The 13,345-nt window shown below is 43.5% G+C and overlaps 1 protein-coding gene across 1 annotated transcript in view; it reads right to left on the bottom strand.

Annotated features, from left to right (window-relative positions):
- The window catches only part of PAK3 (p21 (RAC1) activated kinase 3), a 198,712-nt gene extending 187,466 nt beyond the window's left edge, over nt 1-11,246 (bottom strand). The window contains exon 1 of the mRNA XM_032766971.2: nt 11,066-11,246. The gene's annotated coding sequence lies outside the window, so the exon portion shown is untranslated. The remainder of the gene's footprint in view (nt 1-11,065) is intronic.
- Between the last annotated feature and the right edge of the window lie 2,099 nt (nt 11,247-13,345).

Raw genomic sequence — 13,345 nt, forward strand, 5'->3', positions numbered from 1 at the left:
AGCTCAAGGGGCAAGCAGAAGATCCAGGCAATCCACACAGAGGCCTTATACTCCTCCCTGCCCCACCCCAATCCGGCTCCTTAACAGAGCAGTTCTGCTGATAGAGCATTATTGACCCTAGGAATCCCCTATGACAGGAGCATCCACAGCATATGATAGAGAGTAGCACTAAAATTCTGCATTGTTTGAAGGGGATGATGCCCCCAACCTACCTCATTCCAGCTCAATAATCCCCAGCCTTGTGGCATTCCAAGGAAGGGGACTCCCGTGCCATGGATATAGACGGGGGTCTTACTGGGACAATAAGGCCCTAAATTCTTGTTTGCCTAAACCATTGACACCTTACTCTTAAACAAAACTCTGACAGAGCTAGTGAAGGCGAGTCATTCAATACCACGCACAATCCCAGCCACAGGCTGATGGCAAGGCAGCTGAGAATAACATATTTATGCACAACACAAACTGGCACAAGGGGCAGAGGAAAATCTTTTGTTGTTGCTGCTGCTCATGTAACACAGTTGTCGTTCTCTAAAGCCAATGTACTAATTGCCAACTAACAGAGTCATCTCATCAGTTTAACTCTAGCAAATACAGACAATATTTCAGCATTACTAGAAAATGCGAGAGGCCCCATCTGAGCAGTGAGAACACTAACCTTCTCTGCCTCTTGTTTAGTGTTCATTTCCCTTAGATTCATAAAATCATAGGACTGGAAGGGACCTCAAGAGGTCGTCTAGTCCAGTCCCCTGCATGCAAGGCAGGACTAAGTACTATCTAGACCGGTGCTACTCAAAGTGGTGGTCCGTGGACCGGTGCTGATCCGCAAGCCATTGGCTGCTGGTCCATGGCAAGTTTCCAGGAAAGAAAGAGAGAAATAATAATATAATTTAAAAATCACACCGGAATTCCACCAAGAATAATCATCAGTCGATAAAAGTCGACAATATTAAATAATATGTTTTCAGAAGCACATATTATAATTTTGATAAACAAAAATGTCTGCCAATTTTTATTTTATTCATTATATTGTTTCTGATATAAATTAATATTACTACGAATGTTCAAATAATATTTTCTTGGATCTAGTCATTTTATACTATCCGCCCAAAGGCACAGCCTTTCAGTCAGTCTTCAGTGTATTTAAATAGGAACCTCTCTGCATGTACGCCACATTCCCATTCCAATTAATACCATGAAGAATGTTAGTTTTTCTGATCTGATGTGTTATGTACCTATGCAAAAACGATAATAATATGGCACAAATATGGTACCGGTCCCTGGGAAATATGGTACCAAACCCTGGCACATTGGGAAAAAAAACTGCCGGTCCACCACATCAGATTGTTTGAGAAGCACTGATCTAGACCATCCCTGACAGGTGTTCTTCATTGGAGATTTTTAAGAGCAGGTTAGACAGAGATTCCACACCCCTCTAAGCAATTTATTCCAGTGCATAACTACCTGACAGGAAGTTTTTCCTAATGTCCAACCTAAACTGCTCTTTCTTCAATTTAAGCCCATTGCTTCTTGTCTTATCCTCAGAGGCTAACGAGAACAATTTTTCACCCTCCTTTTTGGAACAACCATTTATGTATTTGAAAACTGTTATCATGTCCCTCCTCAGTCTTCTCTTCATCAGATTAAATAAATGCAATTTTTTCACTCTTCCCTCACAGGTCATGTTTTCTAGATCTTTAATCATTTTCGTTGCTGTTCTCTGGACTTTCTCCAATTTATCCACATCCTTCCTGAAATGTGGCACCCAGACCAGGACACAGTATTCCAGTTGAGACCTAATCAGCGCGGAGTAGAATGGAAGAATTACTTCTTGTGTCTTACTTACAAAATTTCTGCTAAAACATCCCAGAATGATGTTTCCCTTTTTTTTTGCAATAGCGTTACACAGTTGACTCATATTTAACTTGTGATACATTTTAACTGCCAGATCCCTTTCCATAGTACTCCTTCCTAGGCAGTGACTCTCCTAACCTAGTAGTTGAAAAGTACTAATTCACCAAAACCACCCTGGTACGGGTGGAAGTTTCTAAATATACTTGAACATGTTTCAGCCAGTGAGATTGGTGTAGCACCACTGAATTACAAGAACCATTATCTTAGTGAGGGGTCTAGAGAGACAGACACATGATTTTATGGTTAACAAACAGGATGGAGAGGAAACCAGGTTTCTGGCAATACTGCAAATGGAACATAGCCCATACAAAAGACATGTGTCAACTCTCAGCACTATTCATCAGGCAGGAATTGTAACTATGGCAGCACACAGCAGCCATGCCTTGAGATACTACCACTGACTCAGTGGTGGGTGTCTCTGTGAGGGTGATTCCAGAAGACAAAGGTTCTGTTAGTGCACCTCTCCAGAGTGATGGTCACATTTTGCAGTAAGCGAAGTGCCATCCAATCATGTCAATACTAAGACTTTTCACATTCATTCCAGGCATAAATAGGAGAAAGATCGCTGCAAAGATAATTATAAAATGTCACATTTATAAGATCTTCCAGTGCATGCATGCTGTAGAGCTCCAGGAATAGAAGTGTGACAATGTACATTTTTTTTAAAATAAAAATTTGGACCAGTTCTAATATCAAGTCTATTCTTCCCTGATTGTGTTAGAAGACCAGCTGGGTGGTCTATTAAAGAATGTTTATTATGCACTACATCATAGCTGAAAGGGTGGGGGGTGTTAAAGTTTTAACAAAGGCAGCCTTTCTTGATTATTTTTGTTATTGGAGTTAAATATTAAAAACAAATATAAGGTAGAGACTAGTACTGGGGACAGATTGTTCTACACCCACCTCCTAGAGGGTTTTTATACTTTCCTGTGAATCACTTGGTGCTGGCCACTATTGGAGACAGGACACTGGACTAGATGGACCTCAGTTCTGCTCTGATCCAGTATGGAAATTTTTATATTTGACTTAAAAAGCAACAACACTTCAGCAACTGCCAGGCAGTGGGTCAGTTTACCCATCTAACCTCTTGTCTTGTTATAGAAGATAGAGGCTTTGATTATTGCCCTCTCTGCACTTCTGCATAAGTTAGCCATAGAGGACTAGTCAGAAATTATTACTGAAAATTCAATCATCATGCTCAGGTCAAGGTTCATTGACCTGCCAAGGCTTTTGGAAAAGGTTTCATTAACAAAACAGGAATCGCCCTTAATATCAGGAAGGAGCAAAGACTTGCTGAAGGGGGAGGGGAAGAATTTAATCCCCCAATTTCTCAGTCTCAGGGTTTAATTTGTATATTTACAAAGGGACATTATCCAGTAACTTAGGCTACATATTATACATCATTTTCAAAGCTGTTTCTTCATTACCTTTATTTGTCTATTGGATTAGGCATTTCCTTGGATACACTTTGATTGTAAACTCTTTGGGGCATAGACCATCTTATCATTCTGTGTTTGTACAGCACCTCGCACAATGTGGTCCCAGTCCATGACTAGGGCTCCTTGGCCCTACCGCAGCACAAATAATAATGGACCATACTCACATCCACAAACTGAATCCTGCTGGGGCAGCTGCTCTGAAGGGTTGATTCAGTGCTAAGAGAGCAGCTTTAAATAGCCAGGGCTTCATGGAAACTCAGCACTTCTCCTGTCCAGGGCTGTACGATGGTCAGCAGTCCATTCCATGAACATATATTCCAAGCCAGGATTTAGGGAGACCCTTTGTGATAGGATTGGACAGCTCAGGCTGTGTTTAGGCACTGTCTGCGGGGGGTTATAGCACCAGTATAGCCGACCCAGTCTAAGCCTCTCATATCAGACTCTGTTAACCCCACATCAGTATAAGTCACCAGTTACACTGATGCAGCATATCTGCACTAGGGATTTGCACTGGTGCAGTCACACTGCGGTAGCTACACCAATGCTAAAAACCCAGTGTAGAGAAGACTTTAGTCGAGAGCCAGGGAGCACTACGAGGTCTGCCTGTTTCCTGTAGCCTGAATAAAGGGTTATTTTACATTCGTTATATCAGAATCAGGTCTGTTCTCTACCACTAGGGACACTATAGAGTTCATTGACTTTCTGTGCTGTATGGATGGGATGGCAATAAGTGTACATCTACCCAGCAAATGAAGGTGTGATTGTAGCATGGGATGGTATACCCCATGCTTTAAGATAGCTATCACAAGTAACATTAGTAGTGAAGATGAGGTGACACACAAGTCAGTGCAGGCTAACCACCCCAGTACGACCCCCTGCGGGACTCTGAGAACATATTCGAGTTGCTAGCCTGCAGCAGGATCTTGCCTTTGCATCTTCACTGCTATTGTTACCTGCACTAACTGGATTCAATCTAGTGTGGCTTCACCTCTCCAGGCTACAACATCATCTTATATTCAGTGTAGATGTACCTTAAACCTCTGACAGAGCTGGGTTGCAACTAACTCATAGCAGCACTTTCCCACCCCTTCCTATGCGCTTTCTGCTACTGGGGACCCACAACTACTGAACCTGATTGGTCTTTAAAAAAACAACAACATTTCCACCCTGAATAATTGCACAAAAATACATTTGGAGCTTTCATGAAGGTTCAAACGTAAACCAAGATTTGCCGACCCAGGATCCTGGATTAATACATGATCCTCATGCTTACTTGTACCGTAGGAAAGACATCAGGAGCTACAAGAACTGCAGAGACCAAAGGACCAATATTTAAATCAGAGGGCTACAGTGAGACGTATATTCATTGACAGACTGACTTTAAAAAGATGTGCAAAGTGCAGGACCTAAATTACCTGACCTGGCACCTCTGAATGATACTTCAACATTGCATCACCCTCATTCTAGTATAACCCAAAAGTAGAGATGGTTGGAAGTTTTCCAGCAGAATGTTTTTCTGTTGGAAAATGCCATTTCTTTGAAATCAAAAAAATTCAGAGAATGAAGTTGATTCTGATGAAATTTCATTTAAAAAAAAAAAATCAGAACGGACCATTCCAAAAAGGTCAAAATGGAATTAAAAATGTTGGGATTTCATGCAGAATGGAAATTCCCAATTTGACCAGCTTGACTAAATCATAGGAATTAAATCAGGACCAAGCCTTATTAGCTAAATATGAATGTTAAATATTTACTGGGAAATCACAGTGTAAGGTTATTAATTTTTTTACTAATCAAAATTGATTGAAATCAGAGTGTAAGGTTATTAATTTTTTGACTAATCTAAGAAGCCCTTACTTTTTGACTAATCTAAGAAGCCCTTACTGGTACTTTTGAAGCTGTAGAAAGCTCACTCACACTGCTCATGCATTATATTATTACAAACAGGAGCGAATGGCACTTAACTGGGACCCGGGAGAACTGGGTTCAATTTCTAGCTCTGCAACAGATTCCTGCTATGACTTTTGGCTAGTCACAATCTCTCTGATCCTCAGTCCTCCATCTGTAAAATGGGGATAATACTACTTCCTTTTTACCACCCTTTGCATGTCTTGTTTTAGGCCTGATATTGCAATTCATAGTCATGGGTGGACTGCTGCACATATGGGGAGTCTCCTAGAAGTCAGCACCCACGCTGTCATTGGAGAATCAGAGTTCTCAGTATAAGCTCTTGAGGGCAGGGACTGTCTCTTATTAGATATATGTACAGTGCCAAGCACAATGAGCCCCAATCCTGGCTGGGGCCCCTAGTTGCTACTATAATACAAATCATAATTGTACTTAATCAGGACTTTCTTCAGCAAGGTATGGATCAGCAATCAGCCCATCAAGCTGTTCAGATCCAGCTTCCTTCACTTCCACAAAGTTAGATTCCCCGTCTCCATTAACATTTACAAACATTGACCCCAAAACCACCAATAATTCCATCCTCATTCTCGCAACAAAACCAGAATGAGTTTAAATTACCAACAAGTTGAAATAAAATGCATGAGCAAAGAGCCAATACTCAGCAAGAAAACAGACAGAAATGCCCCAGCAAAACATCTGATATGTTTAGCTTCGCTACCAGTGTCTCAAATGTTTCCCCATCAGTGCACTCAGAGTCTAAACCCACTCAGGGAACTACCATGAATAGCTTGGTGTGCTCTTGACAGACTGTGGTCTTGTAGCCAGAGACAATGGTTAGATTAAGAACCCCCAGCAGTGACAAAACTTCTGGATGTTGATGCAATGGAGCAAGATTTACAAGGAAAATGATCAGGAGTAAATAAAGAAATAAAAATGAAAGGACCTTACAGGGAACCTAGCCCCATTCAAGGGGTTAAGCCTTTGACTAGGTCAACAGCCTCCAGAGTGCTATTAATTCTACACAGACTTGGGAGACTCATGGTTTTATATCTGTGTTTTAGAATAGCTAAAAGTAGTTTATCTGCATAATTTAAGGTGATGTTTATTGATGCCCTGGGGTATTTTAGGGACAATATTGTCTCTGCAGAACATTACCACCCAGCTGTTCTGCCAACTAGTGACAATCTGTTTAATAATACCAGGGAGCATGAAGTCTGTAGTCTGTAAGCACGTGTGTGTGTGTGTGTAGTCCAAAATCTCTGTGAAAATAACCTTCAGGAATGGCAATTCTTCAGGAGCACAGTTTGAGCCAGCAAAGATATGAACAAACAATCAAGACAGCCAGGTAGCTAGATATCAGATTTAATGTATGCTGCTAGCATAGATAAATATTCAGATTTAATTTGGTTATGGAGATCAAACCTCCTTTAAAAATGTGTTCACGTTGTGCAAATAAAATTTGATTCTTTTATTTTAATTTTTGCTCTCCTAGCTTGCACACAATGAGCTGGGATATATTTGCAATGCTCTGGCTGACTGAAGCTATTTTATATATATTCATATCTCTGCAGTCAGGAAAGCAGATGTAAAAAAATTTCACCCCATGCTTTCTGTTACGCTGTGGGAGCTATTGTTACACCATACAGAAATGGAGGTTACAAACCCCTTGTATCATTTGACTGTACACTGTTTACCTGTTGCTGCATTTCACCCCAGTGGTGGCTGCATTTCAGTATTGGGTAAAGTGATTTCAGTGCAATGTGCCAATTACTTTGGCCTTCTCTGTGATAAATGACAATGTAAACGTAAGAGATTATTACCATTATTACTATCAACCCTGAAGGCTACTCTGTGTCAAGGAGAAAGTTTCAGTTATATAAATTCCAATCTCCTGGTTTATTGCCACTGACACTGAGTGATTACTTCATTAGTAAGGCTTAGTTTATACAAAACCCATTGTTGTCTCAAACAACCGAGTTACAACATGATTAAAAGGTAGAGGCAAGACCTAACCAAGCCCCATAAACCATTGGACACAAGGCTCTCCACTGACGGGGAGACACTCCCAAAATAAGGATGCGCTTGGTAAATAAAGTTAGGCTTAGCGTGGAATTGATTCCACTTGCACAAAGACTAGGCCGATGTGACTGGCAGGGATGGTCTTGATAACACTAGCCCTGCCTCAGTGCAGGGGACTGGATTAGATGATCTACTGATGTCCCTTCTAGTTCTGCATTTCTATGGTTAAGTCCTGTCCACACTACAGATTCTAATCAAGCTGTAAGCAGATCTGAACCATACTGAAACTAGGCCTCCTCACTCAGTTACAGGGCCCGATACTCCTTTCCTCTCTAGATTCCGCTTGGAGCCGGTCATTTTTAAAAACAGATTCTACATTTTCTTCTGAAGCCATGGGCTGCGCATTAAAAGAGCCAAGTCAAGAGCTCCACTCCCAGCCCTCTTTCCCTGGATACCCAGTCACCCCCTTCTCTGGCTGTTGCGCTCAGACCCCCTAACAGCAAAACACAGGCTCACTTTAAATGGCAGATTGCTCTGATGTGAGCCACTATGTGACAACTTCTGTAGGCTCAATGTGGGCTTGAGATTGGCTGGCAATAGCTGTAGGAAGAGCAGCTGATTATAGCAGCAGTAGTATTAAAGGCAGTGCTCAGTGCACAGCATGAATACTTGCAGAAGAGGGAGTAAACCGCCTGTTAACAGAATCCTGCTGAACAGGGAGAGATGGCAAACACCACTAGGGACAGAAAAATAACATTAAAAGGTACTAGAGAGATTAGCAATACAAGTAGAAAACAACAAAATGTATTTCAGCTCAGGAAAATGCAAGTTATCGCCACTAGAGAATACCACTTCAGCATATTCTATCCAGTCCCATATTATACCAACTTCTAGGTTTCCCAACATAGATTCTTAACCAGTATCGCACTAAAGATCAACACTATAAACATCCTCACACAAGCATCAGTGCTTTCCCTGGATATATCAGCTCAGGAAAAGTTATTCTTAGAAAGAAAGAAAGAAAGAAAGAATCTTTCCTTTCTCCAGTACTCAGTAGTAAAATGGGAAGTGTGCTTTACAGACCATTCTTACAGCTCTACAATCAGATTCCCGCAGCACCAGTTTGGCAGTAGGGTAAGCTACAAATGTTGAACTTCTAACAACAGTCATTTTAGTCTGTTTTAGAAATAAAGCAGGACCCTGTGCGTATGGTATAGAGCTTGAACTCGTAAACTATCTTCAAGACAACTTCATATTTTCCTGAGGGATATGAGTAAGATTGAGTAACTGGTTGAAAACTTCCTACTTGCGCCATCTCATTGCTCCCAAAATTATTTCCTCTATCCCATTGTTAAAACAAATACACTCTTGTATGCCTTTACCGATTCCCATGGTATGTCACTGATCAGTGTGACTTTATGAGAGGCCTGGCTGTTGCTCAGTAATGTAACAGCATGCAGATGAAAATTTTCTGGCTTAAAAACTGGATTAAGTTCTAATGCCCTGTTTTTTCATTTTGAATAACTAGGTATGTTGGACCACAGAAATGCAACTGCAGAATTCCTTTGATTTCCCTGTTCTGTATGTCTCAATAAATTAGAGATTGATTAGCTTTCTTCTTTTTTGACTATGGTTCTTGACAACAGCTAGAGTGACCATATTTCCCAAAGGGAAAAACAAGACACCATACAGGGCTGACCCAAGCCCCCCACCCCAGCCGCTCTCCAGAGCTCCCCGGCTGCTTGATGGAACCCTGTTGCCCCCTCCCCCCCGGTCACTCAAATCCCACCAGCCTCCCTACATGCTGGAACCCTGCCTGCCCCCCTGTGCGGGGCTGACATCTCCACTTCCCCACCCCCCACAAGTTCCTGACTACACTGCACCTCACTTTTTTGACCAAAAAAAAGTCAGAACGACAGGACAGGGCTTAAAAAAGGGACTGTCCTAGTCAAAATTGGACATTAAGTGGTCACCCTAGTCGCCACATCTTCACGTGGTAAGAAGCTAGTGGAGATCCACTTAAAGTTAACATAAGCAGAAGGAAGCAAGAGTATATGGGATGGCATTGGATTCACAATCAGGAAATCTGGGGTCACTTCTCAGCTTTGTAACAGACTTCCTGTACAACTTAAGGCAAGTTATTTCATCTATCTGTGCCTTGGCTACCCACTTAAGTAATAATAAAGTGAGAAGATTTTCTACAAGATTTTATTTCAAGCAAAGTCCAATGCACATAAGATCCAGTTACCAGTGTGTTAGTCTAACACAAAGGGCACTAGATTCTAAGTGTTCAAGTCTCTCAGCCATAATAAACAAATAGAAGCAGCCATGGAAGAAAGATTCAAATACAATTAGTCCCTTTTTTATCCAAAATTAAGAAATGGTCGTAAGCTTTCCTCCTCAAAAGTTTAAAGCAATAGCTCTGCTAACCCACCTGATCTACACCAGTGATTACATCCGCCAGTACATTGGTCCCTTCAGTTAAGATAAGCTCATCCCAAGCTGGATCCTTGTACGAACCTGACAATCTTGCTCAGATAAGAAATTGTCAGCCCTGCTGGCACGGTGAGCAATTTCAGCCTTAGTCAGGTTTCCACTAGGCACCACATGAGAATGGGGGAGGGTACGTCATTAGATCACTTGCTGCTGGAAAAAGGGAGAAGAATTTTTCTGTCCCAGACCCGTTAAGTCAGTACTGTGCATCAGCTCCTAAGCATATGCGATTTTCCTGCATGAAGCCTAAGGTGATCTCCCTGCTCACTATCACCACTGGGCATCGTTGTGGCCAGAGCAGGAAATACAGTCTTTGGGTTTCCTCTTTTTAAAAGAAATTTGGGTAAATACAGTAACAAGAATAAAGTGCCTGCTCCCAATACAGTCAATGGCAAGGCTCCCCTTTACTTCAGTGGTGCAGCATGGGGCCCATAGTTTTAATTTTTACTTGTTTCCGCTGAACAAGTTAATCATGATCCCTGTACCTGACATGGCTCTTACATGCTGTTCATCATCTTAAACCACTACTTTAGTAATGTTAGATTAAGATACTGTATTTTTGCCTGACCTGAAAAATAAAACTTTTTTTTTAAAATTGCTGGTAACACAGAGAGAGTTTAAGGTTGTGAGTGGTTTTAAAAGAAACCCATTAAAATTATTCTCTTCCTGAGACTCTGAAAGTGACTAATACAATAGAATCACAATGAGCCTTGAGTGTCTAGTTGTAAAAAAAATAAGTGAAGGTATCAAAAAATCCGGGAATTTCCATCTATCCAAAATAATTATTATTCTCAAAATGTTGGTAGAACAGGTAGCGCCCAGACTACAGCTGTGTGCATGCAGTGTACTATGACACAGGATTAAACAACCTGGCCCACAGGTATATTTTAAGAAGCACTGATAGCGATTGCTCTCCATCCCCCCTCAATCTGTGTACACACACACCCGTCTAGTCCTCCTCACACAAGTGCAGACACTGCCAGCAGAGAGACGCACGCAAGAGCATTTTTCACACTGACACTGCTCCCTGGAGTCTCAGACTAATCAGGTCCAGCAAAATATGGAGAGAGAGAGAGAGAGAGAGAGAGAGAGGCTTGTCCCACTCCGCTGAAACTGACAAGGAGAGTTTTGCAATTGACAAGTGATGAAACTGACCAGTTGCTATCCCGACTCCCTCCTCTCACTACCGCATCAGATCTACTCCCCGGCTTTGTTTTAAACGAGCTGCCTTTCTTTTCCACCCCAGACAGAGCTCTGCAGGGCAAGCTGGCAAGGCAACAAAGCAAATGACAGACCTTCTCTCTCGCCTCTTCTGTGCTGGGGAGGGAACGTTTCCTCTCCTTGACTTTGCCTGTCGCCGCTTGGCAGGAGGAGGCGAGCAGCACAGACGCTTCCTCAGGGACGCTCCAGTTTCTTTGCTGGCTCTCTCTTGAGGCGTTGCAGGATATCTGAGGGCTCATCTGCTCCACATTGCTCGGGCCGGTGGGATTCTTTATTTTAAAAAAATCTATATTATTATTATAATATATTCTGGGGCTTATGGTTCCTGCATCCAGGCGGAAGTGAAACCCTTCCCCCTCCCTCCTTCCTCTGAGCTCAGCCCAGCGGAGAGGAGAGAAGAGGTAATTCCCAGTCCCCGCGCCGAAGGGCAAGCGAGTGGGAGTGGGGATCTGTGTGTTTAAATCTGCACACGGGTGGGGAGGACACATTAGATTGCAGGGTGTTTCCTGCAGACAGGGCGCTACGGCACCAACAGCGCCTCGGGCGTTATTCACGGGAGCCTGTTCCAAGGCAGCTAGGCACGTGTCCCCCGGTCCGCGAGGGGCCTGCAGGGTCCCGCTCCGCTACCGCCTGCTTCGGCGGAGGCGGCGTGTGGCCGGCTGCACTGAAGCCCGTGAGCCGAGCCCCTGCAGGGGGGATGTTCCTCTGCCGCTTTCAGTCCATTCAGCGCCCTTCACCTCCGCCCTGCCCCAGACCCCATCCCCAGTGCCCCAGGCGGAGGAGGAGGAGAGAAGCCAAGAAGGGGGAGGGGGCTGTCGATCTATTTCAGCCCCCCGCCCTGGGTAAAGTATCCTCAAGGGAATGGGGAGGGGGACTTGGGGCTCTTTTCGCACCCCCCGCTACCTGCAGGCTGAGCTCCCAGCGTGAGTGGGCAGGGCAGGGCGGTTTCCCTTCTCCACCCCATCCAGGACTTAGGGCCCCGTTTCTCCCCCCGGGAGCGGGGGTGCTCCCGCTGCAGCCCGCCCGGCGAAGAGCAGGCACCGTCCCTCACCGCCCCGCGGAGCAGGTGCCCAGCCCAGCTGCTTGTTGGCAGGGCCGGGGAGGCGCAGCTGGACGCAGCGATCAGCGGGGCCTGGCAAATCTTAGCCAGACAGCGGGATTCCCCCAGCCGCAGCCTGCTCTGCATAATAAAGGAGCGGCCCAGCGGCGAGGCGCGGAGCTGGAAGCACAAACAGGAGATCAGGAGGCTGCAGACGCTTCCCGGTTGTTTAGCTGCGCTTTGGGTTGTCCCGCTGCCCGCGTTCTGAGCAAAGTGAAGATCCCGATTAGGACTTTAAGGCTCAGGCCACCCCTGTGACTAGGTATTTAAACAACAAGTGGAGATTGTCGTTAGCTGTTTGACAAAGGTCAGTCTCTTTTTCTTATGTCCTGGAGATATTCTCTCCTACAAGTAGGCTGGGCGACAGTCGGTTAGAGAGGGGAAACACACCCGTGTGTGTGTGTGTGTGTGTGTGTGTGTATATAACTGAGAATCATTGACAGGAAGGGCAATTTTCAGACAATTCATGATTAAAACATAAATCCATCTACCTCTTGCTAATTCTTTGTATGGTTTCTTGAATATTGTATTAAGTGTTTGAGATGCACAGGTAGTTTCCTCCAAAAAAAAAATATGGTAGAGTCTAGGGACAACCCAGAAGAGGGCTCCCATGTGCTAGGTACTGTACAAACACAGAGAGAAGCAGCTCCTTCCCCAAAGAGCTTCAGTCTAAATAGACCTGACAAAGGGATAGGGGAAGGGGTAGAACACACAGCAGAGTGATTAATGAGATGGCTGCAAACTTGATAATTGTACAATCAACCACGAACTATTGTACATATTTAGACACGTTCGGTGCTATATTTCATTGCTTCAGTGTGTTCTATGAAGAGGGAAGAGGCATCTGTTTGCAACCAAGGCACCCAAATACTCCTGAAAATCTGGGTAACATTTTCAGAAACACCTAAGAGACCCATCCTCAGAAGTGACCCTAGAGCCCCTGTCTCATTGCAAGTCAAATGCTACAGGGTCATCAAAAGATCAAACTGCTTTATAGAACAGTGTACATAAAATGTATATGCAGAGTATGTAACAAACGTGTGTGTACTGTTTTAGATAAATGGTTCAGATGTCTGTTCTTGGCCCCGATCCTACTTCTCATAGCAGTAAAGTTAAGTGCTTAATTCTTCTGTGCCTTCTATGATTTCCCTTGCAAAAGCAGCAAATTAGAGAAGTTGAAAGAGATTAAGTTACATGCAATTACTGTAATAGTATAGGAGGAAATATTGTAAAATACAGCTAAATACAATACCTT

The sequence above is a fragment of the Chelonoidis abingdonii genome, chromosome 8 (genome assembly GCF_003597395.2).
Source record: "Chelonoidis abingdonii isolate Lonesome George chromosome 8, CheloAbing_2.0, whole genome shotgun sequence".
Classification (NCBI taxonomy): domain Eukaryota; kingdom Metazoa; phylum Chordata; order Testudines; family Testudinidae; genus Chelonoidis; species Chelonoidis abingdonii.